Source organism: Haemaphysalis longicornis, unplaced genomic scaffold (assembly GCF_048455015.1).
Source record: "Haemaphysalis longicornis isolate Haplotype H1 unplaced genomic scaffold, Haemaphysalis longicornis Haplotype H1 scaffold_9, whole genome shotgun sequence".
NCBI classification, from domain to species: Eukaryota; Metazoa; Arthropoda; class Arachnida; order Ixodida; family Ixodidae; genus Haemaphysalis; species Haemaphysalis longicornis.
In genome coordinates this window covers 37,141,602-37,168,666 of record NW_027526460.1, presented here as the reverse complement: position 1 = coordinate 37,168,666, position 27,065 = coordinate 37,141,602, and the positions used below count along the sequence as shown (strand labels likewise).

Below are 27,065 nucleotides of genomic sequence, written 5' to 3'. Positions count from 1 at the left end.
TGCAACACATCGATCAGAATAACCTAAATGGGTAATGATGACACAGTACAGCGGAGTCTCGTTACTACAAACCCCGCATTAACGAATTTCTCAAATTTACGAATATTTTTAGAATCCCCGCCAGATTGCTTGTATTTTAAATGTAAAAATATTTCAGAACTACGGATTTCAATAGAGCACATGTTTCAGAATAACGCACGTAATTTATTTTCCCCATTATAATCGAGGAACATCGGTATTACGAATTCGGCTATAAGTAACAGCGTCGCAATTCTCGCTTGAACCAAAACCGCCGTAGCTCTGTGTATTACCTGAGTGCAGTCATCACCATGTCGAGTGCCAGCAGCTAGCGCCACCACAAAGCTGTAGTTCAATGTGCATTCGCCTAGCAGGCCTAGCCGCGTTTGCTTCCTTAACTCTATGGCTTCCTTCGTCTCTCTTTGTGTTGGGTGACGGTGGCCGGTTGGTGTTCTTCACGTTAATCACGTGTGCGAGCAGGTACTTCTTTGTTGTGGGTGATTTCGCTGCGACGTTTGTGCGGGATCTAAAGATGAATGCAGCTAGCGACAAAACAAATAAGAAGCGAGAGCAGTCATCAACTTTAGTGATGATGACGACGTGAAGGGTTACGACTGTGGTTCACCGAACACTCAGGATGATGAGATCGTGTGGAACATTGATGTTTTAGTGCACATGAACAAATTACGCACTTTCATTGCTCGGTGCAATGGCGTACCTGATGAGGTATTGTGCAAGGTGGAATATATAGAGGCATTCCTAATCGGTCGTGCCTGTTGCATGCGCGAGTAGAAAATAACTGGTTTCTTCAAATAAAATAACTTTGAAGCGAGCGCAACATTTCTATTTGAGAATTTACCTGTTTGCACACGCGTCTACTGCTAACGTACGTAATTGTTACTGCGAAGCAGTATATCTCTATCCACTCCAGTTTTCATTCCGGTGTCATCGATTTACTCGGTGCCGCTCCGGGGCTCCTCCTCGCCCCCTTTGACACCTCTTTCACAACCATTTTTCCCCTCTCCTCCGCCGATGCCCCTTTGGCAAGTTGCGCAGTCGGCAGCGAACGGCGGTAGTGCCGTTATCAGACGATTGAGAAAAATAAACAGAAGCACGAATGGGCGTTAAAAAATGCACTGCAGATTACATATTCCCTATTATGAAATTTGTGCACAGCTCGAGCTCTAATCTTCTCGGTCACGGCGCATTTCTGCTAGGGTTGCCACCTTCCCCCGAAAAAAAAAACGGCCCTTCGGGGGGGGGGGGGGGGGTATATAGAATGTTTAATTTGTGTTGACAAAAAGACGCCACGTTTTTGACATGCAGGGCCATTTATTGTAGTGTTTTCTTAGAGAGAAATCAACGTAACGTTAGTACTGAAAGTGATTTCACTGAGAAGTAACCGCAATTGCTGGCCGCGGCGGTAGCATTTCGTTGTTTTGTTCCTCCCTTAGGAGGTCCCCCTCCATCTCAGGCAGCGCCCTCGCCCGCGTATTTGCTCTGCTCGCGTGTCTTTGCGCAGCTTGTCGACCCATATTCATCGTCTTTGTTGTTGAATTGACGCTTATAAAATGCCAAAACGGACATAATCACGGCACAAGGGCCAAAAAAACCGGCCAATGACGGCCGGTTTCAGATATAGACCGGCAACCGGCCCGCTGTTTAAAAAACCGGTCGGGCCGGTCCAAAACCGGGCAGGTGGCAACCCTAATTTCTGCTGCGTCTCAGAAAGTGTTCGCGTGATCAGCGAACGCTCGGCGGCGTATACACTACTCTGCTGCTACGTCGCAGCGCACCGCCGCCGCCGCCGGGCCAGCATGTTGCGAATCGTTTTAGGGGCGAAGCTCCTCTTGCTCGAAGCAAGTCCCGCGTCGCGCCGTCACCGTGTCCACTAGTTCTTGAGGCGACCGCTAGAGGCGCAGCTATGCAATAGTTCATAGGCGCAATAGGCGCAGTAGGCGGAGCTGTGCAATAGCGCCCGCTAGATGGCGCGCCGCCGCACAAGGCGGTAGGGTGCCTCGATGCGCGCCCGCATCGAGGCACCCTACAAGGCGGCGCGTCACAAGCTACTCATCATGAACACCTTGGAAGCGAAGGCAGCGGCGCGGGGAGCTCGCGACGCGGCTGCAATGCGGGCCCGCCGCCAAGACCCCGCGGTGAGAGCTCGCGAGGCCGAAGAAGGACGCCAGCGTCGGCAGCAATCGCAAGCCAGCACCAGCATCGATCCGGAGGCGGCGGCAGCGGCGAGGGCTCGCGCAGCCGAAGCAAAGCGGGCTCATCGACAAGCGGATCCCGAAGTGAGAGCCCGCGAAGCAGAGGCGGCACGCAATCGGCGCCAAGAGAACCTCGAATCGGAGCGGGCGCGGGTTCATTGCATCGATATGTAAATAACACCGTGTATATAAGTATAAGTGTATATATATAAATCACCCCTATAACAACGTGCCGAGTCCTTATATGATGTGTGGGCGAATGTTTCACGGTTTTACCGATAAGCATTGGAGCTTCGCCCCACTCATCATCATTCACTTCGTGGAGATGGCGGGATTTTTTTGAACTTCCCGCACAAATGTCACGTGGTTTGGATTAGCCCCGCAAAAGGCATAGAGTTTCATACATAACATAACAACTAGTGAGAAACTCTATGGCAAAAGGAGCAGCGAGCACGTTGTTTGAAGTCGTGTTTGAACTTCGCGCGTAAATGTGACGCGGTTTAGATTAGCGGAGAATGGAACAGGGCCTGGGGAAAGTGTCAGGGGAAGACGCTCGTTGGGGGTCTCATGAGACATATGTGAGGGAAAGGCAGTGAGCGAGATGACGCCGTAGCCGCACGTGTCGTATTCCATCTCACCCTTCGCTAGACGCCCCTCTCCGTTTTCTTCCGTCGCTGGTGCGTTCGCTCACTCGGTTACGCGGACATAAACAGACGCCGCTCCCGTGAAGCCCAGGTAACGGCTACGAAAGGGCTGCCCCCTAAACCATAGAGTTTCTCAGTAAAGCATTGAAGGACTCTGATATTACCTAGAGCGGAAAGTGTCGCTGCGATCGCACGCCGACATGGGAATTGTGGGTAGTGTGAGAATCGGATTGGCAGAAAGTGGCTAGTACAAAGGGCTATGGATTAGGCTTCTCGGCTCTGAAGTGCTTATTATTTCTGTTTTCGGTGTGCTCTTCTGTTTTCGGGATGCCAATTTCTGGCATTCAATGGCTATCACAGATATGTCTAAATAACAGCGTGATTAGCACTTAGCGCGTGTGCTCGCGTTAGCGGCGAGTTTCTTGAGATGAAGGGGTGAACACATGCAGTGACGGCGACAAGCGACGCCGAAAACGTAACTCAAAAGGTACAACAGCAGAGTGTACTGGGTGACAGCGACAAGCGAAAAAAAAATTAATACACTGCCGCCAATGTCCTCTGTCGTCGTCGCTACAGTTCACTGTATCGCCGCTGCCGCTCGCTTGTGGGCTGCTTCTGGCCAGCAAAAAGCGAGCGAAGGTCCCAGCGGCCTGTTCATACCGCTTGCCGCCGCCGCCCACCCTACAGCCACTAAATAAGCTACGCTAGCCCACACTATCCGTTTTCTGCACACATTCAGTTACGATTTTCGCATCGCTCGTCGCCGCCGCTGCGTTTACTTACCCCTTGAAGCATGCACTGCCTTGGCCAAGCGCAATGAGACAACATACATAGCTACTCGACAAGCCAGTATTTATTTGCCATTTAACGCATTCATGCAATTTCATCGCACGTGCTTGAAGACTTACTTGCGGTAATAGACTTGGCCTCTAATTTTATTTAAATCTGCTTGGACAAAGCAAATAGATACGACGCGATTGCATCATTCTTGCATCTCTGTTGCATCTGCTTCGCCTGCCGAAACGCGTAGCATACGATAATAATACTGTATTGAGAGGAAGCAAGAGCACAGTTTCAGACAATCTAAACAATTTTTTTCAGCTAAATATTACAAAAAATCAAAGAAAACCTCACCCAGTTCGGAGTATGTAATAATTTAAAAATAAATCCGGGACGGCCCGCTGTATCTGGTGGCGTGAGCTAAAGGCAGCACTTCTGCTTTTTTTTTCTTTGTAACACCCAAATTTGTTTTGAAACATAAGCTCTCTAACATAACATTCAGCTTCAAGAGCGAAATTCTTATACAAAACAAAATTTGTTAACTGAGGCACTTTTGGCAGCTATTTTTTTAAACAAAAACTCAATTTGCGTAGCCACAAAGTCGTTGCCGGCCATGCCACGCCGAACTTCCGGCCGAACTACACACTATGGCGGCACTCATGGAGGCGTAGAGCGCCTTCGCCGAATCACGTTGACGCTAGCGCCAGATTCCACTCTAGGTGAGTTAGTGAGAAACTCTATGCCCTAAACTACCGAAACCCGCCGTCGCTGTTAGCGATGAAATTTCACTTCGCCAAGTGGCTGCGAATCCCTTTCGGTTGAAGAGAAACTTGCCCAGTTGGAACGACGGCGTGAGCCCATATTTTTTTTCAGCTTGGAAGGCCTTCCGTGCGACATTTGCGCCGCTGTCTTTCGCACATAAGCTTGCGCCACCACCGGCTACCGGATTGTGCGTGCACGGTTTGCGGGTGCAAAAAGGGGGACGTGCACGCACAGCTACGCTTCATGCCGCTGCCGACGAAATGGCGGTTGTGCTGGTGGGAGATTTATATGTCGAAATTACTTGGCTCAATGCGCTTAGGTGGCTGTCCTGCTTAATCGAGTGGCTCGGGTGTGGGTTGATGTATTACACAGACATCTTACAAATACAGTGAGATGCCTACGAGCGGGAAAGAAACGAACAGCCACATGTTTGTGTACGCGAGAATAGAGCTCAAGGGCTTCCAGGTTTTAACAAAAGCTTGATGTGGGCGAGTTGGTACATTATGCTAAAAAATTACCCGCCCTAAAATAGGGACAAAGAAGAAACACGTAACACACACCACAGTGCCGAACCTCGAACCAGATTTCATTGAAAAAAGACGCTGCTTTTATACGCCAAACTAAAATACTAAAAAACATTGTGACGTCAAAACGCATCACATTTCTAAAAAGGTACTTCTTTATCTGACAGCGATATAGATGGAGTACTAATACAGTTATCCCCTGCCTGTCGGATAAAAAGATCTTCAAGGATGTATGAAGATCGGAACGGATGTATGGAACGAATTGGAAGATCGGATGTATGGAACGAATGTATGCCGTTCGTTTGGAGGGAGAAGAGCAAGAATTGAAGCGTTGGCCCCAACACAAGCTCGAATGGGCGCAAGAATAACGGAAAGCTTCTGGCTCCGCCGTTACCACCTCAAGTTTAGCTCGTCAAGTAGCGACGAATCCCTCCCGGATGAATAGCAACTTGCCAGCTTGGAACACCGGTGTGAGCCAATATCACTTCTTCAGAGGACTTTGTGGGATTCTACATTTCACACACTAGTTATTTCCCACACCGCAGCCATCCGCGCTCAGCAAACATGCCTTGCGAGCGCCGGCTGCGGACGGGTCCGTTGTTTGCGGAGACAGACAAAGGCAGGAGGCGGCGAGGGCAAAACATCAATGACCGCATTTATTGCAAAGTGCAAATCAAATACACTGCATACAGACTGATCGTAGGCCATAACGGTGACACTGTGAGCGAGGCAGTAAACAACGCTAGAGATCGAGATGGTTCGACTCACCGATAGCATACCGGAGCAGCGGAGCGCTGCGGAGTGCGAGCGCGGGTGCAGTCTCCCAGCTCGTCCGGACGCGTCCCATTGTGGCGCGTTCCCCAGGTCAGGACCAGCGCGCCGAAACGTCCGCGCGCTACCGGATCCCCAAGACAAGAGAGCGTCCCCTCGTCATGCTACGTCCCACCAGACTTCGCCTTACGGTGGCGCTAGTATCGAGGAAGAACTGGTTCTCGGGTAAGGCAGAGAGGAAAAGGGTCAACGCCTACACCAGGGGCGACAACAAACCATCCGGTCGCTGGCGCCCTCCCGTATGGTTCCCGTCGCGCAAGCGAGGCGCGTTGTGCGCCGGCCGCGATGGGAATCTAGCCAGAAAGGGGTTCGCGTCAAAGTCGCGATCCCCACAACTTTCAGGGGATACTTTCGACTGCGTCTGTCACTTCTAAGCACGATCACATCACCGGTGGCCGGCTTATGCGTGCTCAGGTTTTTAGGAGGGAGGTAATATGCCCGTAATGATGGATGGCACGTCCGCTGTGCTTGTGCGACGTTTAAACTTTGTGCGACGTGTGCTTGTGCGACGTTTATAGGTCCCATCGGGCCGATGGGACCTATTCAGAGTCCTTAGTGGCGTGTTACACAAACAGTAAGATGCTTACGACGAAGAAGGGACACAGGCAGCTTCATGCTTGTCTGCATGAACTAAGCCTGGCTCCTTCAGAGGTTCATTCAGTTAATTGGCTAGGTAGTATGCTCCAACACAAATTACAACAAACGTGCTTTGTTTCGTGCACTCCGTGGACTGTGTCCAGCTTTGCAGGTCATCCATCTTCACAGAGTGGAAGGGCACTAATTTTTATTTTATTACTACGATATTTCAAAATAAAAAACGAGTTTGGGTGGTCCCGCGTGATTCGTTATATCGAGATTTGACTGTACAAGAATGTTTAACGGCTGCGTCTGGAGTGCCGCCCGGCGGTACTATAAGCACTCCACTATATCGACGTCCACTGGCGTTTTTGCAAAAAAATGCCGCATCTAGCGCTACATCACTGTACATACGTAAAGTAAGGTGACCTAACCTAAACTAACATAACATGACCTAACGAACGCGAAGAAATTATTTATAACTCTGAAAACTAACCTAACCCGTGAAAATCATAGTTCAATCTATAGATGAAAAAAAAACTGGTTGATTCCCCTGTCCTAGGAATCGGTAAAACACGAAAGTGAAATGTACAGCAAAATCTGCAACTCAGCATGATTTGCGGGTCGGCGGCTGTCTTGTGGGTGTGCTTGGAGAGCAACGTCCTGCTGGCGGGTCGTTTCGGCAAAGGTGTACTGGCGTCATTTCGGTGACGAATATGACGTCAGTAAAATCTTGGTGTATCCCGGCATAAAACACTTTCGTGCTATAATATAAAACCCGAAAACAAACAACCCGAACTAAAACGTACTTATTAGTTTATAAGGTTTCTCGCCCGCAAGAAGACCCCGTGTGCAGAGGTGCACCCTTTACAGCCCGGTCGCTTCGTTGTACTGGCGTCACTTCCGTGACGGATATGACGTAAGTGAAATCTTTGTGAATCCCGGAATAAAACACTCTGGCGTCACTTCCGGGACGGATATGACGTAAGTGAAATCTTTGTGAATCCCGGATAAAGCACTTTCGTGTTTTAAAAAAACCACGGCAAGAGGTGGTCTCGAACCACCATCCTTGGAATAAACAAGCTATGGCGGATCCTCTGCACTACAAGGGCAAACGCTTGAGCGGTGCTAGCCTAGTCTTAAATATTCCAATGCCGTCGAATGGCACTCTAGACACTGCGTTGTTCAATTCCAAAGATTTGCTGTTTCGTAGTACCCTCAGCGCTTGTCCGTCAGCAAACGATGCTTTATTCCCGAAGGAATTAAAGAATTTAAGTTGAAATTTCAATTCTCCCACCTCGTTTTATGTTTCGTGACATCATCAGTGACGCATTGTGGGCAGGTGCCCAAAACGAAAGTTGGTATGTTGACCGAGGCCGCCGCTTTCGGCAAACACGTCTTTTGTTACCTTGGTTACCGAAAGCTTTCCTAAATGGCGCAGCGATGCCCCTTACGACCGCTGTCCGCACCCAGTTTGTTCTGAAGAGTTTGTACCTGGCACATTTTTTTACGTTTTATAGTAATCTAGTGTCACTAGATAAGGCTACAGAGCATCGGTACTCTTTTCTACTATTGTTCCGTGCCGCCGCCATGGTCATTGGTCAGTTCGCATCACGAGATATTCGTTTACACTGTGACGGTTCGTGGGCGTCGTCATTTTGTCGTTTATGCATTTGCCGTCGGTCAACTCTGGTATAGGCTTAGCTTGTCCTTCCTGCTCTGCGGCTGCGTGCGACTGACGTCGTTCGGAACGCGAATTGAAGATAACGTGTGTGACAGCATTGTTGTCAACAAACAACCCGGTCAAAGTTAGCGGCAAGGTTGTACAAGCGGCGATCTCGCAACACTGATAAACACCAAAATGGCCGCCGTTGCTGACTTGCATGGCTGAGTAGCCTTACTTTAAGACCTTATCTAGTGACACTATAGTAATTGATTCCCGAAACATTGGGTCTGACTCGAGTCTGACATTCTGGACTCGGGTCGGATCGAGTCAGACCCGAAACATTGGTCTGACTCGAGTCAGACATTCTCGACTCGAGTCAGGTAGAGCCGAAACATTGGGTCAGTGTCGCTTCTGCCGGTTGGCCAGCGTGGTGTCAAACAAGCCCAACGCGCACGATAGCTGCGCAGCGTCGGCCAACATTGTGTGCGCCGTACGCATGCTAGTGATTCTATGTTTACCGGCTCTTTCGTAACTTCCATTGTTTACCCAATCTTTTTTATTGTATCAAAAGAATATGCACTAAATTCAAGAGCAAATAACTTGTCTGGCAAGCTTATAATCTCTGTTTAGTTTCCGTTGGATTTTACCGGCCTCAGCCAATGGCAACGAGCTGCCCATAGTCATAAGTTCAGAACGGGGAAATTGCTGGAGTCACATGCCCATTACCCATTTACCTCATTATATAGCTTATTCGAGCGAAGATTACGTTAAAAAGTATCTTAGTGTTATTGTAACGATGCAATCTTTCGAATGAACCAAACTTGCATTGTGTCTCATGGCCGCTTAAAGGGGTACTGACACAAAATTTTGAAGGCGATGTAGCTTCCCAGATAGATTGGTGTGAATACACATACATCATCTGCAAAATATTAGCGGCAAATACAGCCTGGAACATATTCAAAATCAATTTTAGAGTGTGCGAAATGCAACCGAGCACTCAGCGGAGGACCTCGCACTGTTATGTTATGTGACTTTGTAGTTGTGTGTTTTAGAAGTTAATATTGCTTGTGTTTTTCTATATTTACAATTTGTGTTTTTTTAGCACCCATTTATGTTTTGTTTGTTATATACAAATGCTCCCCCTCCGGATGGCCTTTAGGGGTACCAGAATAAATAAATAAATCGACATTCCCTGGTTTTTGAGTAAATCAACATCCAAACGAGTTTGTGCTGACCGCTTCCGCACTGCCGGCGTTTCTCTACGGCTCGAACTTCCGCTCTCGAGCGACGGATGATCCGATCTGTGGGGGCGGACACGCGGTGATTTCATTGGCTCATCGGGAATCTGGCCACGATCTAAGTTCTACGGCGATTCCAGGCACTTTATTACTGCGAAGCAGTATATGTCCAGCTGTATATGTCCAATTTGCCCACTTGGAATGGGCGCGTGAGCCCATATTTCTGTTTCAGCCTGGGAGGCCTTCTCAGCGACATTTTCGTTGGTATCTTTCACGCCTAAGTATGCACCATCACCGGTTGCTGGTTTATGCGTGCACGGTTTGCGGGTGGAAAAGGGACGCGTGCACGCACAGCTATGCTTCATGCCACTACGGATGAGATGCCGGTTGTGCTGGTGGAAGGTATTGTCGAAAGATGTGGAAGATGTCGAAATTACATGGCTGAATGGGCTTACGCGGCTGCCCGTCATTATCGAGTGGTCCTGGTGTGGGCTGATGTGTTACACAGACATCTTACCCAGACAGTAATATGCCTACGAGAAGCAAGGAAACAGACAGCCAAGTGTTTGTACGCAAGAGAAGAGTTCAAGGGCTTCCAGGTTGAAATCGTTATGGGACGGATACTTATGCTATAGGATTCCGCGCAATAAAACTGCTTGTTTCATCAAGAAACACGGAGCCGATGTGGAACCATCTGGTCTGTTTCGAGAACGCCGAACCAAACACCACCAAACACCAAACACCAAACACCAAACCAAACACCACCAGGGGCGTCATCACGATTGAGCCAGATGAGACCAACGAAGAAACTCTCCAATGGCTACGATGCGAACAGGCCAAAATACTAGCCTGTACTCGACTCGGTCGCACTAACCGGGCTGTGATAACCTTTGACTCGCCGACATTACCAAAGGTGGTCAAATATTACATGGCGATTGTGAAGGTGTCCCCCTACCAACCCAAAAGGCTTGTGTGTTACAACTGCCATAACGTTGGGCACATGGCCCGCTCTTGCCCAGCACAGGCAGTATGCAACACCTGTGGCAAGCACCACCCGGAGGATGAAGGCTGTGGGCCCCAAATCTACTGCGTCGCCTGTAAAGAACCCGGGCACATAGCACTAAACCCCACATGCCCCAGCAGAATACCTAAGCCGCCGGCCAACAATCCCCAAAAGGACGCCACCCGTGGGGTCACGTGGGCAGATCGCACTAGGGAACACGGATCTGATTCACCTCGTTCAACTGACCCATCCCTGACGCCGAACAACACTAACCCTAAGGAACTGACAACGGTCGCCATAATGAATCAGTTGAATGCAATGCGTGCAGATATCCAACAGCTGCGCATCGAAAATCAGCAACTGCGCACCGAAAATCAGGAACTCAAGCGTCTTCTGAACAACAAGACACCAGCCCAGTCTAATTCAAAGCGTCTCCCGACTTCCCAGACACGACCTAGCCGTAGCAAGAGCACAAAACGTACCCCTACCTCCCAACCGACCACGGAATCTCCCTACCAGTTAGCTCTTCGAACAGTGCGCACAGACATTCACCACGAACGTCAAGCACGCCAAGCGGACCGCAAAAAAGATAAAGAATACTTAGACGACCAACTCTCCCAGATAAGGTCCCTTATTCAGTGCGTAATAAAGAAGCTGCCCTCGTTTGACGATTCTGAGGAACCGCCCCGAAAAGTAACCTTACGAACCTCAAATCCGCAGCAATAGGAACATCACCAACAGCACTCCAATGGAACTGCCGCAATTTTGTACAGCAACAAACTATTCTTAAACAGAAAATTAAGCAAATACAGCCACTATACATTCTGCTGCAAGAAGCCCGCTGCACGCCACAGGTTCCAGGATATACCACATATGTAAGCCCCTCCATACCGCACTACACTCGCCGCGGCGCCATAACAAGTGCTACGGCACCCGGCTATGCGGCCGTGTTAGTTAACTCTTCTTTGAGCAGCCAGCAAGTATGTTTCGCGGAACTCAACTCGAAATTCCACGAAGTCGTTGCAGTGCACACTCGCCTTCCCAGCGGGAAAGCAATCATTGTAGCAACGGCCTATTACAAGCCAGTCACGCTATCCGAAAAACAGTACAACTTCACTTGGATTTCCACCTTGATTTCCCAATTTCCTGGTACTCCGATATTACTAGGTGGGGACTTCAATGCGCAAAGCACCACGTGGGGATACTCTAAAACTCACCCGCGAGGGAAAGCGCTTGAGGACGCCGCCGACGCATCCAATCTGCTGCTCATCAACGATGTTGACATCCCCACTCGTATCGGCCTTCACGCTACACAACAAGACACATCACCGGACCTTACTTGGGCCACCCCTGGACTCACCAGAAAATGGATGCCTTACTCCACGACATGGGGCAGCGATCACCGACCAATTCTAATTCACCTACGTGGCAAGAAACTTCGGGAGCGGAAAACAGGGACGAGGCTAGATTGGAATATTTTCCGAGAAAGCATTCTGGGCTCATCTCCGCCGGCTTCGATCAATGACTTCTGTTCTCTGATTCTCTCTTCAGCAACACATGCACAGGAAGAAATCGATTGCGCTGCAGAAATTACCCATTTCGACAACCACATGGCAAACCTATGGAAGCGAGTTCATAAGCTCACTCACGTTTACAGGACCAACGGTAAGCGGCACAAAGACCTGAAGAAGATCCGAAGGCAATATCGCCTAATTACGGATTACCAAAAACAGTTAAGTGAAACCAATTGGACATCTCTATGTGCTAATCTGAGTCATGAGAGAGGCATTCCGGCACTCTGGAAGCTTCAACGGAGCCTCACCCAAAAGGCAAAGAAAAGAACCCCCCTATTTTCTACTCTTGCACTCACTGAAGACCCCAGGGAAGTGGAACGGCGTCTCATAACCACCTTTTTTCCACACGCCTCCACATCACCCCCTGAACCTCTCCCTGACATCCAAATTTTCCAACCAGACCAGAACCTTGACCTACCTTTCACGATGACTGAACTACGAACAGCCATTGGGCAAGGGCGCCCGAACTCCGCACCTGGCCATGATGGCGTAACATGGAAGCACCTTAGAAATCTGCCATCTGAAGCCCTCTCGCACCTGCTCTCTCAAATCAATGACCTCTGGGAACAAGGATGCATCCCTGACCATCTCAAGCTGACCTTGATATTCCCTATACCTAAACCGAACAAGCCAACTGCAACTCAGGGGAACCTAAACAACCTACGCCCAATTTCATTAACCCCGGTCATATGCAAATTAATTGAGAGACTAATTAACAATCGCCTCATGCACTATTTGGAGTATGTGCAACCATACTTCCACCCCTCCCAAACAGGCTTTCGTCCCAATGTAAGCACACATGACAGCCTCTGGCTTCTGCGCAGAGTCATCAACCGATCACACTACGCAAGAGGAAACCCAGACATTGTCATGGCCGTTGACTTACGCAAGGCGTTTGACAACGTCAGCCAAAAAGTCATTTTAGAGGAACTTGCAAAGGCGTATCCGAGTGTAAGAGCTCAAAAGTGGATACGAGTTTTCTTACAAGGCCGACCTATAAGACTCCATGGGTCACACCCTGGCTGGGAACCCACTACTTATTACGTAGACCGCGGGGTCCCTCAAGGTTCGATTTTAGGACCAGTTCTATTTAATCTAGCAATGACTAGGGTGGCACGACAGTTGGAAGTCGACACGGCTGCCCGCTTTACCATTTATGCGGACGACGTCACAGTTTGGACTGAAGCAGCCGACTTCGACTCTCTTGAGGACCAAACAATAGAACTGCAAGCCGCGGCTCATAGCCTCGAGCTGACTCTTGCTGACCTGGGACTCCAGCTGGCTCCCGAAAAGACTCAGCTCTTGGCGGTATACGGCTGCAAACCACCCGCTCAATCCGATGTGATACAAGTTATAATAGAAAATCAAGTAATACAAGCCGCAACAGAACCCATCACCCTCCTCGGCCTGCCAGTCGGAACAAAGAACAGCGCTGGAATATGGCTGCAGAGGTTGAAGCAAAAGTGGAAGGGTCTGCTCCACACCATCCGCAGACTTTCGAACAAGTACGGAGGAGCAACTCAAAAGGCCACCCTGACAATGACAAGAGCTGTCACAGTGAGCACTCTCACGTACGGCGCTCTCGCCTATGAACTCAACAAAAGCCACACAAGAGCCCTCCAAGTGTTGCACAGGGCAACCCTCCGTACCATCAGTGGTTTGCCTAAGCACACACCTAACCAGAAACTCGAACAGGCAGTTCCCCTTCCTCCCATTGAGGACGTCATCAACGAAGCCAAGGCGCAGGCTGAATTCAAACGTCCTTTAACACACCAAGGACATGCCCTCGCCGCATGGGACGTGCGCAGCCCACCAACACCCTGCACTTTCCCCACCCCACTTGACCCATGGAGTCGCCCAGAAATCGTACCCACTACGCACAGCAAGCCGATTGGGCGCAACAATCCTGCACTCCGAGAACAACGCGTCCGACGCCTTCAGATGACAAAACTCGAAAACGAAGTTGACATCTACACGGACGCTAGCGTAAGCTTAAATGTCATCGGACTGGCCTGGACATGCCCGGAGGTTCCTGCCCTCTCGGGGTATCACACCATGTTCAACAACCATGCCACGAGCCTTGAAGCAGAACTGCATGCCATCAACCATGCCATGACATTCCTTGCGTATGATACTGATTATCCGCTTCCGCCATCTATTCGTATCCTCACAGACTCGTATGAAGCATTGGAAACAGTAAGATCTCACAAGACCACAAATCCCCTGGCACATCAGATATTATACCAAGCGCAACTTTTGCAACGTAACAAAACACAAGTCCGCATTGACTGGGTACCAGGCCATGAACCCTCTTCCTCGGGAAACCAGGCGGCCCATGAGCTCGCACAGGAGAGTGCACATTTACAACCTCCACTGGCGCCTGACGAAGAGCCGGCATGGTCGCCTGCACCTCCACCGGCGATTCTACTCCACCGGTATAAGAAGGGCCGAAGAGAGCGGCTGAAAAACAGAACTCCAGCAGGATATTTGAGCGCTTTACCACCGCTACCCCGCTCCAGTGAAATCTTTCTCAACAAATTTCTCACCGGCGCAGCCTACACACCTGAAATGCATCGTAAATGGTACACTCCCCATTTACCCCCAAGATGCCCATACTGTCACACAAGTACATCAGCAGACCTCACTCATCTCGTGTGGTCATGTCCTACTTTTGCCAAACACCGAACATTCACGGCACCACAACTTCACCCTGATCCCCAACAACTTGACAAAAAATTAATCCACCAAATAGCCCTTTATTCTCTAAAGAGCGGTCTGGCACGAGTTGTCTGAGCGGAGACCTCACCGGTCCTACTCACAATGGACTATTTTGCCTGGCCCACCAGTTGGGATGGACTCATTTCAAGCGTGAACCTGAAAAGAACTGAACCCTCATAAGCGTGAACACGAAGCTACGCAGTGCAAGCCAATAACTGTACTACTAGTCCCAGTGCTTTTACTACCCTCTCCCCTTTCCATTCCCCTGTTTAGACCAGCGGTCTCCCGTTTTCAATAAAAGCTTCACTACTATGGGACGGACGCGTTCCGTTCGTTTGGAGGAAGAGCAACAATTGAAGCGTTGGCCCCAACACAAGTGCGAAGGGGCGCAAGAACAACGGTAAGCTGCTGACTCCGCCGTTAGCGCCTCAAGTTCAGCTCGTCGAGTAGCGGCGAATCCCCCCGGATGAAAGCAACTTGCCCACTTGGAACGCCGGCGTGAGCCAAGATCACATCTTCAGAGGGCTATCAGGGTATATTTTCGACCGCGTGTGTCATTTCTGAACACGCGCACATGACCGGTTGCCGGTTTATGCGTGCAGAGGTTTGTAGTGGAGAATAGTGGGAGGGAGGAAAGGTCCGTGCACGCGCAGATATAGGTTTCATGCCCGTACTGATGGATGGCATCTCCGTTGTGCAGGTGCGAGGTTTAAACGAGGAACTTAAACGTCCCAACGGGATTTGTCCGGAGTCCTTAGTGCTAGAGCGGATTGGTTCTGTGCATTACTCAAACAGTAAGATGCTTTCGACGCGGTAGGGACACAGGCAGCTCCATCTTTATCTGCAAGAACAAAGCTTGGATCCTTCAGAGGTTCATTCAGCTAATTGGCTAGGAATTATGCTCCATCGCAAATTAGAACGCGTTTTGTTTCGTGCACTCCGTGGACTGCGTCTAGCTTTGCAGGTCATCCATTTCACAGAGTGGAAGGGCACTCATTTTTTACGGAAGGGTCCCATTCGTAATGATAAGGTTTTGGGCAGCGCCGGGGTTGATGAAATTATGCATCTGTGAGCGCATGTCCTCAATGGTGGCCTGCATGGCCGCCTGCGTGCTGAGGAGAGTCCCAGTGATGTGCGCGTACTCCGTCTTTTGTTCTGCAAGCGTACGCTCTATACGCTCAAAGCGATTATCCTGCACAGTTTCCATTGGGGGGAGTCCTCATTTGAAGGCGTACTGGTCGCTCTCCGTTAAGGAGGGGATGATGCTTGCCCTGTGTCTGCATTTGTTGCGGAACGCAATGCGAGGTTTTCTTTCTTTAGCGCTGCGTTTTCCGCTTTGACTGCAGCCAACTCTAAGCGAATTGTCTGCAGTTCCCTAGCGATATCAAAGGATGGAGATGGGGGAGGAAGACTGGAGGATGGGGGGGGGGGTATCCCTGCAGGTGATAACGACAATGTTGATGTGTTGATGGGAAGGTTGCCATAGGGGTGGTTGACCGAGTGGGAAGACGCACTGGCAGTGCTCACCTGCTGGTTATATGTTCTTTTAGGGGCGAAGCTCCTTAAGGCGTGGGTCTGTCCATCCTCGACGTACGTATGTAGCCACCTCTAGTTTAGTTCTTGGATTGTTTACTAGATGGCGTGGCTACCTCTAGTTTAGTTCTTGGATTGTTTACTAGATGGCGGTACTTGTATATGATGAAAATATGCGCTTGGATTGTTTACTAGATGGCGGGGAGCGTTGTAATAAAATCCGTTCGCTGTTGGCGCGCGCTCGGAGTCGCCCGATGGATAAGGCTGCAGATGTGCGAGCCCGCGAGGCAGAAGCGCTCCGTGAAGCTGCGCGACGCCGCCGCCAAGATCCTGCCGTACGAGAGCGGGAGGCCGAAGCGTGTCGTCTGGCTGCGCGACGACGCCGCCAAGATCCCAGCGTTCGAGAACGAGAGGCCCAAGCGTCACGGCAACGGCGCGAGGACCCTGCCGTACGCGAAGCGGCACGGCTGCGGCGCGAAGAGGATCTCCAAAACGTCAGAGAACGGGAAGCGGCGAGAAAGCGCGCGTATCGGCAGGCAGACCCCGATGCAGTGAGAGCTCGTGAGGCGTCTGCAAAACGCATCAGGCGAGCTCAGCCCCAAGGTGCCGACGCGCGGTTTAAGCGAGACTTTCTAGACGTTACGTTCGGACACAGATGTAGTGGGCGAACTTTCACTGAAGAGTCACGGTTTTACCGATGATTTCCCCTCAGGAGCTTCGCCCACTCATCATCATTCACCCCGTGGATATGCTGTGAATTTTTTTTGAACCGCTGGTCGAGCGAGTTCCTTAGACTGGGGAGTTCTTGACCTCCTGGCTTTGCCATTGTCTCTGCTGTCGTGTGTGCAGCGCGTCTTGTCGAATGGCCTGAAGAGGTGGAAAATAGCTTCCGTTCGGAAGTTTCTTCGAAAGGTCTAGTGCTTTGGCTGCCATTTGGGCGTAAGTGGTGGGTCTTGGACGTGGTAGGAACCTTCGAAGGCAGTCCGCCGTGCCTGTGAGGTGGGGTCCCTCACAGACTATGCATTTCGGGGAACACGGGTGCTTATCCGGAGCATTTGTCATGCCGCAAGATTCACAGCGGGGGGACAGTGTTGCTGCGGAGAGACGTCCTTGCGATGTCCAGGTCGCCAGCAGCTGGAACACGCTTCAGTTTTTCGTCTTCGTGGCTTGCAACGGTAGGTGGCCGCTCGGTACCTCACCCAGTAGGGGACGCGAGGTCCATCAAAGAGGATTTGAACCATGTTTGACGCTCCGAGGCGCCTGACGTCCAGAATTTTCAGTTCAGGTTTGTAAGCAAGTACACTGTGGGAGATTTGCTCAGCACTGTCCGTTTCGGGTACATTAAAGATTATTCCGAGCGAGGTGTTGGAAGGTGCCGGCACATGGGTTGCCAGTTGGTATCTGTGTTCTTTCACGAGCAGCTGGTTGAGTGCGACGTACTGGGTTGCTCGCTTTTCGCAGGGTGTGCTCACAACGATGAAATTAGCCTTCCTATTAATCCGTACATGGTCTTGGCTGTTGGCTTCGATGCCGGCTTGGGTCTGTATAGCATCCGCAAGTGCTGCCACCGGTATTGTAGCCAGGGCCAGGCCACCACGTGGACGCATTACCATTTTGATGTCTGTTGGTGGTAACGGTTCTATCGGTACTATTCGCCTGTGGCTTCTTCTTAGTCGAGGATTTTCTTACATGGATGTCTTGCGGGGTCATGGTACTTGCCTGTATCGAGGCATTGGTGTCGGCGTGGAAAGCTTGCTGCTGCCGACGTATGTGTTTCCATCCCGGCAGCAACAACTGGTCTGGAGAGATGAGTTCTCCTTCAACTTCGCTTTCCATCGTGGTGAGATTACTGATGGTGCCACGTAGTTACAGCAGAGAGGTGCAGCTGCAGCGGCGTCCGGCCTGCGCCGAGCTCGAGCGGGGCCTAGGTTAGGCTTGGCTCTGGCTGAGGCGTGGTCGGCAGTTCGAACGTCCGTCGAGTAAAACAGTTCACAGAGGGGCACGAAACGACGATCCACGATTGGGTCTGCAAGTGGGTCTGAAGGCACCACCGTCGATAAAGGCGGTGGCGGAATTCCGTCGCATTTCCACAAAAGAGAAAATTTTCCCCGAGCCGACGTGGAGTGCCTTCGGACAGCGTGGCCCGCACCTGGACCCCCCCCCCCCCCTTTGCTTTGGATCGTGTGTACGGTGGCGCCACCGCGGCCACCACAAGCGCTATAAAAAAAAAACAGTAATTATTCAAACTGACGATTTATCGTTAAACTTTCTTTTAAAAGTGCATTATTTTCATTTTTGTACTTTCTTAAGTTATTCATTGTTTATTTAAGTGTAGTTCTTGTTGCGGTAGTTTCTATGTCTGCGCAACTGCCTCAACCAATTGGCGCTTGCGCGGGCACCCCGGCACAACACAGGTCGGACCTGAAGTACTAAATTTGCAGTTCTCACTCGGCCTACATCACACTGAATGCCAAAACTAATCCAGTAGCTAATCAAGTAGTTATAAATATTACTTTAAAGCTTGCTTAAAGCCGTTGAAGCGAATTTTTAACTTTTTTTGCCGCCGGAAGACGGCAGATGACGCGCAGCAGACGACAATGCGCAGGTGATAATGCATCTCGCTGAACACAGGGTCGCATTTTTTACTACTCTTGGTTCAAATGCATATAAAAGGCTAGCATGGTTGTACGAGTTGGGCTTCTTCGGCACAACAGATTTACGTAAGCACCCAAATACCATTTTTTGCCCACGTCGTCGAGCGGCGAACCGCGTTATAGTTTATTTTGTCACCGATAGATGGAGCCACTATACGGGGAAATCCAGAAGAGTGGACCAATCGTAGGGCCACTTTTTGATGCATGGGGCCTATAGGGACCGGGCGGCCGTTGTATGGCACCACCGTCGCTTCAGCGAACAGCGCCGCCCGTGGCGAACCGCTCGTCAGTGGAATGCCGGTGGCAGTCAGCGCAGCGTAACTGTGCATGGCTTTCTGTCGTTTTTCTGCGGTGCGGCTTGCAAAGCGTACGTAAGCTCACGTGCATTTTTCAGATCGGTAAATCTTGAGCGCGGATGTGACGTTTACGAGGCATGCCATGTGTGTGATTTACGCCCATACTAGTATTTACAAATAGCAGACGACGCTCAATGCGCCAAGCTCCAAGTCAAGCTGGAAGTGAGAGTTCGTTGCTTCATGCAATTTTTTGATGCCTGCATGCAGTTTCGCGTATCGAGGAATATACTGCAGCTAAATGCTCCCACAAAGCCGGTGTGTGCAACCGATCTAGGAATGCTGCGGCGCTGGCCTTGGGCAGTTGATGACGAAACGGCGTCGACGTCGTGCACAAGCGAAAGACAAAGTTTGGGGGTGCCTTCTAAGATTTACCTCAAAACAGAAATTGTAATAGACGAAGCTTTCATAACTTCATTACCTACGGCTGAAACGCGTTTAATTTCACAGAAATGTTCTTACTACAGTCATCGGGAATCGTTGATAGAATAAATACCGCATGATAGTAGAACGTTATTGATTGTCGTGGAGAAGCATTGCTTTAAAAGAATTGCAATGGTTGCTGGCTAGTTGGTAAATTGTTTTTCAAAAACCAATTCCTGCGTGGCTGAAGGACGCAAGACAGGAGGGTGCCCGAAACCTGTACTCAGCTTCACAACTGAATGCTGCGGTCGGTTTACAAGCTGCCACCTACGCTTGAAAAATCATGCACACCTTCGTCTAACGACGATGAGGGTTTATCGCAAAGCTCTATCGTATGGGTTTCCTTGGTTGCCTTCTGGATTTAAACTTTGACTAGTTGAGCATCGAATTTGACCAGCACGCACTTTGGTCTTTTGATCGCAGCGTCTTTGACATTGACCATTGCCCATTCGATTTCGCAGGAAGAAAGCTTTGCGTTCAACCATCATAATCATTAGACGGAGGGCTAGCTGATTTTACTGTTTAATTTTGGACTTCCATGCCCCCCACTCCAAATCTAAACTTTGTCCAGCATGTGTCTGTGCTGGAGGACTCGGGCTGATGCACCCATTAATGAGGCAACTAATCGCGCGTTTTTGGTGTATTCACCAAGCATTACACGATTTTTTAGGCACTCTGTAAATAATACTTAAGCATTAAAAAACACCGGCTGACGTTAACGCTGCCACATTTTTTAACTATCGGTGCCAGCCTTTATTCTACGCAGGTGGTAAAACGGGAAGGGGAGGAGGGATGGTGGATGGTTTGTAGCTTGGGCTGTTGAGTTGGTGAATAACTTTGGCTCTTGATAAAATGACCACCACAAATGTGGGATTTCCACTTCGGCTTTCAGGCTTCCATGCTGTCACAGTGTCGCTCACCAAAACCAAAGGCACAAAGCTCACGGTTACAGAAAGTGTAAAGTACCGCAACATTTCCACGGCTACACGGTAATCCATCTCGTATGCAGGTGCCTTTCTATTTGAAGCACACGTATCGAGGTATCCCAGCGCTAAGGCTGGCGTGGAAACCGTAGTCATTGAAACCAGTGAAGATAATTTGAAGTGGTAGAAATTAATGATAATATTGCTAATAGCTTTATTCCTACTCAGCGCGGAGCCAGGCGCAGAGCGCTGCAAAAAGCGCTCGTGTCAATGTAGCCCATTCCCAACCTTACAAGCATCCAATAAGTTTGCGTAGCCGTTAGTGCATTTAAAAAGAAAATAATACTACTAATAGTAGTTTTATTCGTACTCAGAACGGGTGTAGACAAGCGCAGATCGCTGCAAAAAGCGCTCATGCCATTGCAGCCGATACCCAACTTGAGAAGCGTCCGACAAGTTTACGTAGTCATTACGGCATCTAAGAACCCAATACATCTGTCTAGTCTTTGTTTCACCTCACATATACGCTCACAACACCACCAAAACGTTCAAAGCACCGAAGCAAACACGACAAAAACAACGGGAGGCTGTGTAGCCCAATGCACCGGCTCATTCCACTGACGAGGGGAGCGCCGAGTGGTGGCGCCACCCGTCCAGCTGCCCGGTCCCTATGGGGAGCTTTGCAACTCCTACATCAAGTAACTCTGCAACGCAGTTGGGGGAGGGAGAGCAAGCGCCGAACACAGATGCAGCGTAGTGGGGAGAGGGGAGTGGGCGCCAAGTGAAGGTGGGCGGAGTCAACAGGAGAGGAGTCGGCCAATTGGAGAGCGCCCTGCCAACTAGGACGGGAAACTCGTGCGCCAGGGACACCACGCCGGACCTTACGTCCGTGGCGAACGTTGGGCCCGCTGTGTGGTGCAATCTCAATGAGGACTTGGGCAGTGATCACTGTGTTCTGGCCACGTCGTTAGTGGTACGCAAGAGGCCACCGAAGGAGTTTAGGATGACGGATTGGGATCTTTTTCGTAAAATCAGGCAAGAGAGGGAAAGAGAGGGAAACCGAAACCCCTACGTCCCTAGATTTCTTTCTTTCGCTTTTCTTACTCGCCCACCTATCTTTTTATCACACCTTTTCTCCTCTCTAATCTTTATATACCCCTCCTCCCTCTCCCCAACACACTGGGTTGTATGCAGGTGAACCCCCAGTTGGGCTCAATAATATCCCCAGTGCAGTTCCTTTCCTTTTCACCCGAACCACCTAGTAGTAGTAGTAGCAACAGACGCTTCGGAGGAGCGCATACATGTAGACGAGGGGGCTTGTCGGTCGTTTCTTGAATGTTCGGAAAATGGGTAAAGTCGCGCGCTCTCCAGAAGAAGAAGCGGCCTGTCGGGAGCGCCAGCGAGAGTTCGCGCAGGCGGGAATGGATCGGCTGGCTTTGAAAAGTTCTGTGAAGCTTAACGTTTCGATTAGGGAACAACAGGAAACTTCGCTGTAACGTCAGCGTTCGCGACGATAAGTCCGTGAATTGCAGCCAATTTTTCCTCTATTTTGATTTAGAGCACGGGCGAACGATTCCGTCACTTGCAGGGCCTCCATCTCACAAATGTGCAGCTTTTCCAAACACTCAAGTCTCCGCGCGCAAGAACGGTATCCAATAGCGAATGAACTCCGCTCAGGGCGTACCTTTTGGCGAGGCTCCTGGCGATTAGGTGGCTTAGTCCGCCGACGTTCACCGCACTGGGCCCATCCTTTAAAAAGTAGGGTTTTTTCAGGAGCAATGCGGGGATCACCAACGTCCCGTTGGTGGTCACTTCGATCTCGGTGTACAGTGGATCGAAGTTGTCGTCGTCGGGTTTGATGATTTTGCGCCATTCAGTGGCCCCCTGTACCCAGCTGGAGAAGAAACTCGTGTTGGACCACGGAACGGGCTTGTAGTAGTTGCTTAGAACATCTGAGTAGGTGGTGATAGCGGGCAGGCCGAAAAGGATTTTCGCAGGCTTGGTGAAGGAGTCCAGCCACTGACTGCAAAGATGTAGAGAACAAAAGAAACACCAACGTAGATTTAAAACTGGTGGTTCGCGGCTGCTGTGTACATAGTATTAAACCATTCGCGGGCCACAGCCACTAAACCTTCGTGGGGCATTTCGTCGTCTGCGCGAAAGTGTCATCTTCACTGCTGCCCCCGATCAACTGCGTCGGCGTGAATGACAGTCGTTGATAATTTCAGCCATCATAACTGATGCCGTCGTCTACGCCTTCTCATGTACAGTCAGTACCGAGTACAAGCATCCCCTCCAACTTCGAAGAAACACGAAGGAGGTAGCACAGGTAGCTGAATGCAAACCAGCCTTTACGAGAAAAGTGTCAGAATACCGAAAATGGGCTCGTTCATCTCCAACCACGCACTTAGGAAAAGCACCCCCCTATCGTGTTATTGCAGGCGATTAGTGATGAGGGGCGCTAACGTTACGTAAGCCCCTTTTCGCTGAACTCTCCGTGGGGGCTCAGTGGCTAACGCGTTGTGCGGCTGAGCCCGAGGTCGCGGGTTCGATTCTCGGCTGCGGCGGCCGCTTTTCTGAGGCAGGCGAAAAAAAAAATGCCCGTGTGTACGGGATTTTGGCGCACGTTAAAGATCCCCAGGTGGTCAAAATTAATCCGGAGCCCTCCACTACGGCGCGCCTCATGGCCTGTGTAGCGTCGGCGCGTTAAACCCTGTAATCAATCAATCAATCAATCAATCAATCAATCAATCAATCAATCAATCAATCAATCAATCAATCAATCAATCCCTTCTAGTTGAAACGAAGGCTTGTTATTAAATATTTATCCATTATAGCGGTAGTACCTGGCCATGCCCGGGTAGGCTACTATACTCTACACGACCCGTTTGGTCTATTGTATACTAGTTACATGAATGGGGGGACTACTAACTCATGGGAGGTATTATGTGGTAGGTGGGAAGAATACCCATCAGTCATATTTATAACACAAAACGGGCCATCTCCACTAACGTGAAACCTGGGGAAGGGCGAAACATGCAGTGTATACGTGTATCCAAAGATTGTGTCTCTCTCTTGCCACACGGCGTGAGCTGATTGGACGCCGGAGAAGCGCCGGAGGGAGGAGCAATCGCTCGCTTGCTGAGGTGGTGGCGGCCTCTCTTGCGTTGAACCGGGTTTGAGCAATTTGCATGCCCCATCTGCCCCAGTTTGGGGTAGTGCACGGGTCAACACGAGCACAGTGCAATGCCCGTGCCACGCCCAGGAGGCTTATAAGGAATTTTTATTTTTCTCCTGTTACAAAGGCAGGTACAAAACACTCGTGGTTACACTTTCCCGCGTACACATACCCGGTCCGTCCGTTACATTCCAGGACGACGTCGCTCCTTGCTGTTAACAAAGCAGGTACTTTCCACAAAATGAGGCAAGAGATATCACAGTACGAACACAAATACAAATGGTGTACACTTCTTAGAACATGGATTTTGCACTGAGAGGACAGCCAGTGTCCTGGGGGGGGGGGGGGGAAGGGGTGGACCATTCCCCCCCCTTCTTAGGCACCCGATCCTTTAAACAAGATGTTTCATTTACGCAGGGTCTCCCTTGCAACATACACAAATACAAAGCATTCGTGGTTTGTTAGCTGTACCACATACACTTATTTAGCCCACCTTTTCCATGTGGTGGTGCCAAAACTTACTCAATACCCAAAACATAACCTCTATTCACAGAATGCAATTGGAACTGCCTTTGGCAGTAGCAAGACAAGCACGCGGTTTACATCCGCACCACATGGCTTACAGCTGCGTACACACAAGTACGCGGCTTACATCTGCGAGCACGCGCACTTTGCAGTAGAGTGAGGCGTCAAGTTCCCGGGTGCGGGAGAGAAGTCTCCCTGCCTGAGGCGCCTGCGCCCTTTACAAGCTTCCCTTATGGTCCCGTAAAACTTAACCCCAGCATTATTGGAGTGCAACTCAAGTGCACTCACTTTTGCAAGCCTCACTTTATGTTCCCGTGAAGCGTAACCCATGTATTGGAGTGCAACTCAGGTGCACTCGCCCGTTTTGGACCTCAATGAAAGACGAAGACCATTTTCTCAAGAACTCTTCTTCCCCCAAGAAGAAGAACTCTGCTTCCAGGTTTTCTGTTATTTTCGTGTACATGTGGGTCAGCATGTTCCGCTGGTTTTGTCGGGGCGCGATTATTTGACAGCAGTATACCTGTTTATCCACAATACATAAAAACCAATCGTTATGACGTGCTGCTAGCGGGTTTCTTGGGCATCTCCTGTCCTCCCGGAAGTCTTGGATACGGAGTTGTCTGTGTGCCCTGCTCACTATAAACCAGAATGTTTTGGCCACTGTGCATTGAATCATTGCGTGTTCATTTGTCTCCCTCTGATTACAGTGTACACACTTGTCTGTTGTTGTTGGGCCCCATCTCCTTAAGACAGTTCTCGTCTGCAAGACTGACCACCCATACTTCCATGTTACGTCTTGGGCTTCGCCGGGCACATTTGCTTTGATCAACGTGCGCCAGGGGAAGTTCTTTTGTTTCTCATCTAGGTTTTCAGGGCTCGTCTCATCTAATTTCTGAGCCAGTTCTATGTTCCTCATATCTTCTATTTCCCTTTGTGAATTATGTGTAGTTAGTTTCCTATATGCCGCTATTACTTTGGTGTAAAAGGGGGGCGCCTGAGTTGTCTTAGGCCTACCAGGAAGTATGCTGGAGGAATAAATTAGCTTGCGCCCCCAAGAAATATACTGGATGCCCAGTCGGCAGATCAAGGACCCTAAGAACACTTTTCAATGCATAGGTCACGGCGTAGTTGGTTCCTAAGGGGATGTTCCACCCACCGAATAGTCTGGGCAACACCGTGTTACAAGTTTCTGCACTCGACTGATGTACTCCTCCCTTGACCAACAACTCTTGGAAGAAAAAAAAAGCAAAAACAACAACCAACAGCAACACAACTTTACTACAACTATTCCTAACATTCAATTAAGGACGGTTATACGCTTTCTGTGGCTCCAGAGTCGGAACCGCTTTTGAGGAGGAGGTAAGGGCACTGCGCTAACTACCTTGGCATATGCATCCCACACAAGACCTGTCTCTTTGGTTATTACTGGATATTTGCGGGCACGCTTTCCCGTCGACACCCTTTCAGGCGCGGAAGTTCCCTCGGGCAAGCCCCGTTCATCGGACGCGTCCGCTGCACCAACAAGCCGTGCTACAGGGCTAGACGAAAAATTAGTAGTGGCTTGGCTCTGCTATGCCAGGATATACGTAGCGTGAGCTAAAGTTCAGCAATTCAGTCCAATCCAGTCCAGTCTAGTCCAATTCAGTCTAATACAGTCCAGTCCAGTCCTGTACTGTCCAGTAACTGCTCCTCGCGCATGCTCAGCACGGCTCTTCACGAGCCACGCGAAACGGCTATCAAGCGGCTCCGGTGCAGCGTCAGACTTGGCTACTGCGCAATTGAGGCGAACACCTGAGCACGCGCCGGCGCCAGTGCGTATGCCGCGGCTATGACGCAACACAATCCGACACAATCCACTTTTTTCCAATCCAAATACAATCCAAGTCAAGCCAATCCAATCCAATGTCCCTCGCGCTTGCGCAGAACAGACCTTCACTGCACACGCGAAACTGCTCAAACTCGGCCAGTGTAGCTTACGCTACAAAAAAGACGCTTAGGAGATGCGGAGTCCTCTACATGTACTTTATCTGACAGCTCTCTCCTCGGGGCGCGCTCTGCATAGCGCCCGGCCGGCAGGCTCCGGCGCTCGCTGGAGCCGTGAAACAACACAATGGAACGAGCTTTTCCTGGCGTGCTTTTCTTTGCAGGTATTAGCCGCCTGGTGCTGTGCTTTTTGGGTCGGCGTGCCCGCCACTTAACTCTCATGACCCCCAGTCGTGGTCCCGAGCTAGCGCACGTCTGTTTACCCACCATGGGGTTCACATTAGCGTCACTAAATAAGCTACGCTTAAGAGTACCGCCACTTCGTGCGCCCGGAGGCGTCTGGGGGCCATTTTGTTTCTGGCTTGCAGTGTTGCCATCTCTCCGAACGAAACCGCCGCCGGCTGTGACTGGCAGAGTGCGACCGACCGCTCTAGCGCCCTCGCAGCCGAGAGAGAGAGAGAGGAGAGGCGCCCAAAAACAAAATGGCTGCGCCCATATGTAAACAAACATCACGTGGTGCCGACCGACCAATGGAAATCCCGGCGGCACATAACAATGAGAGAAAAGAGTGCCGATACTCTAAAAGCCTTTATTTAGTGACACTAGTTCACATAACTTGTAGGTGCCAGTGGGGCACCGGAACACACGAATACGACAGTATCATTTCTACATCCCCAGCCTATACGCTGGGGTCCGCTCCCATGCGGTTGTTTATTTTCTACCATTTGTAGTAGTGAAAGACCGACTATGTGGGGCATATTTCCTCTCCAGCACATACACCGGGTGTGAAACAACCTTGCCCTCCGTCCGCAAAAAACAAAACAAAAAAAACAAAAAAAAAACAATATCACGCGAGAAAAAAATATACAAATATGTAAGGAACCTGATTATGGTTTTATTTTAGAAACACATGGCAACTTCCTCAAAATCCTCAAAGTTGTCACTA

At 50.1% G+C, this 27,065-nt stretch overlaps 1 protein-coding gene across 1 annotated transcript in view; it reads left to right on the top strand.

Moving 5' to 3' along the window:
* LOC144153651 (THAP domain-containing protein 11-like) overlaps positions 1–27,065 on the top strand; it is a 104,614-nt gene that overhangs the window by 35,479 nt on the left and 42,070 nt on the right. The gene's annotated exons all lie outside the window — the stretch shown is intronic.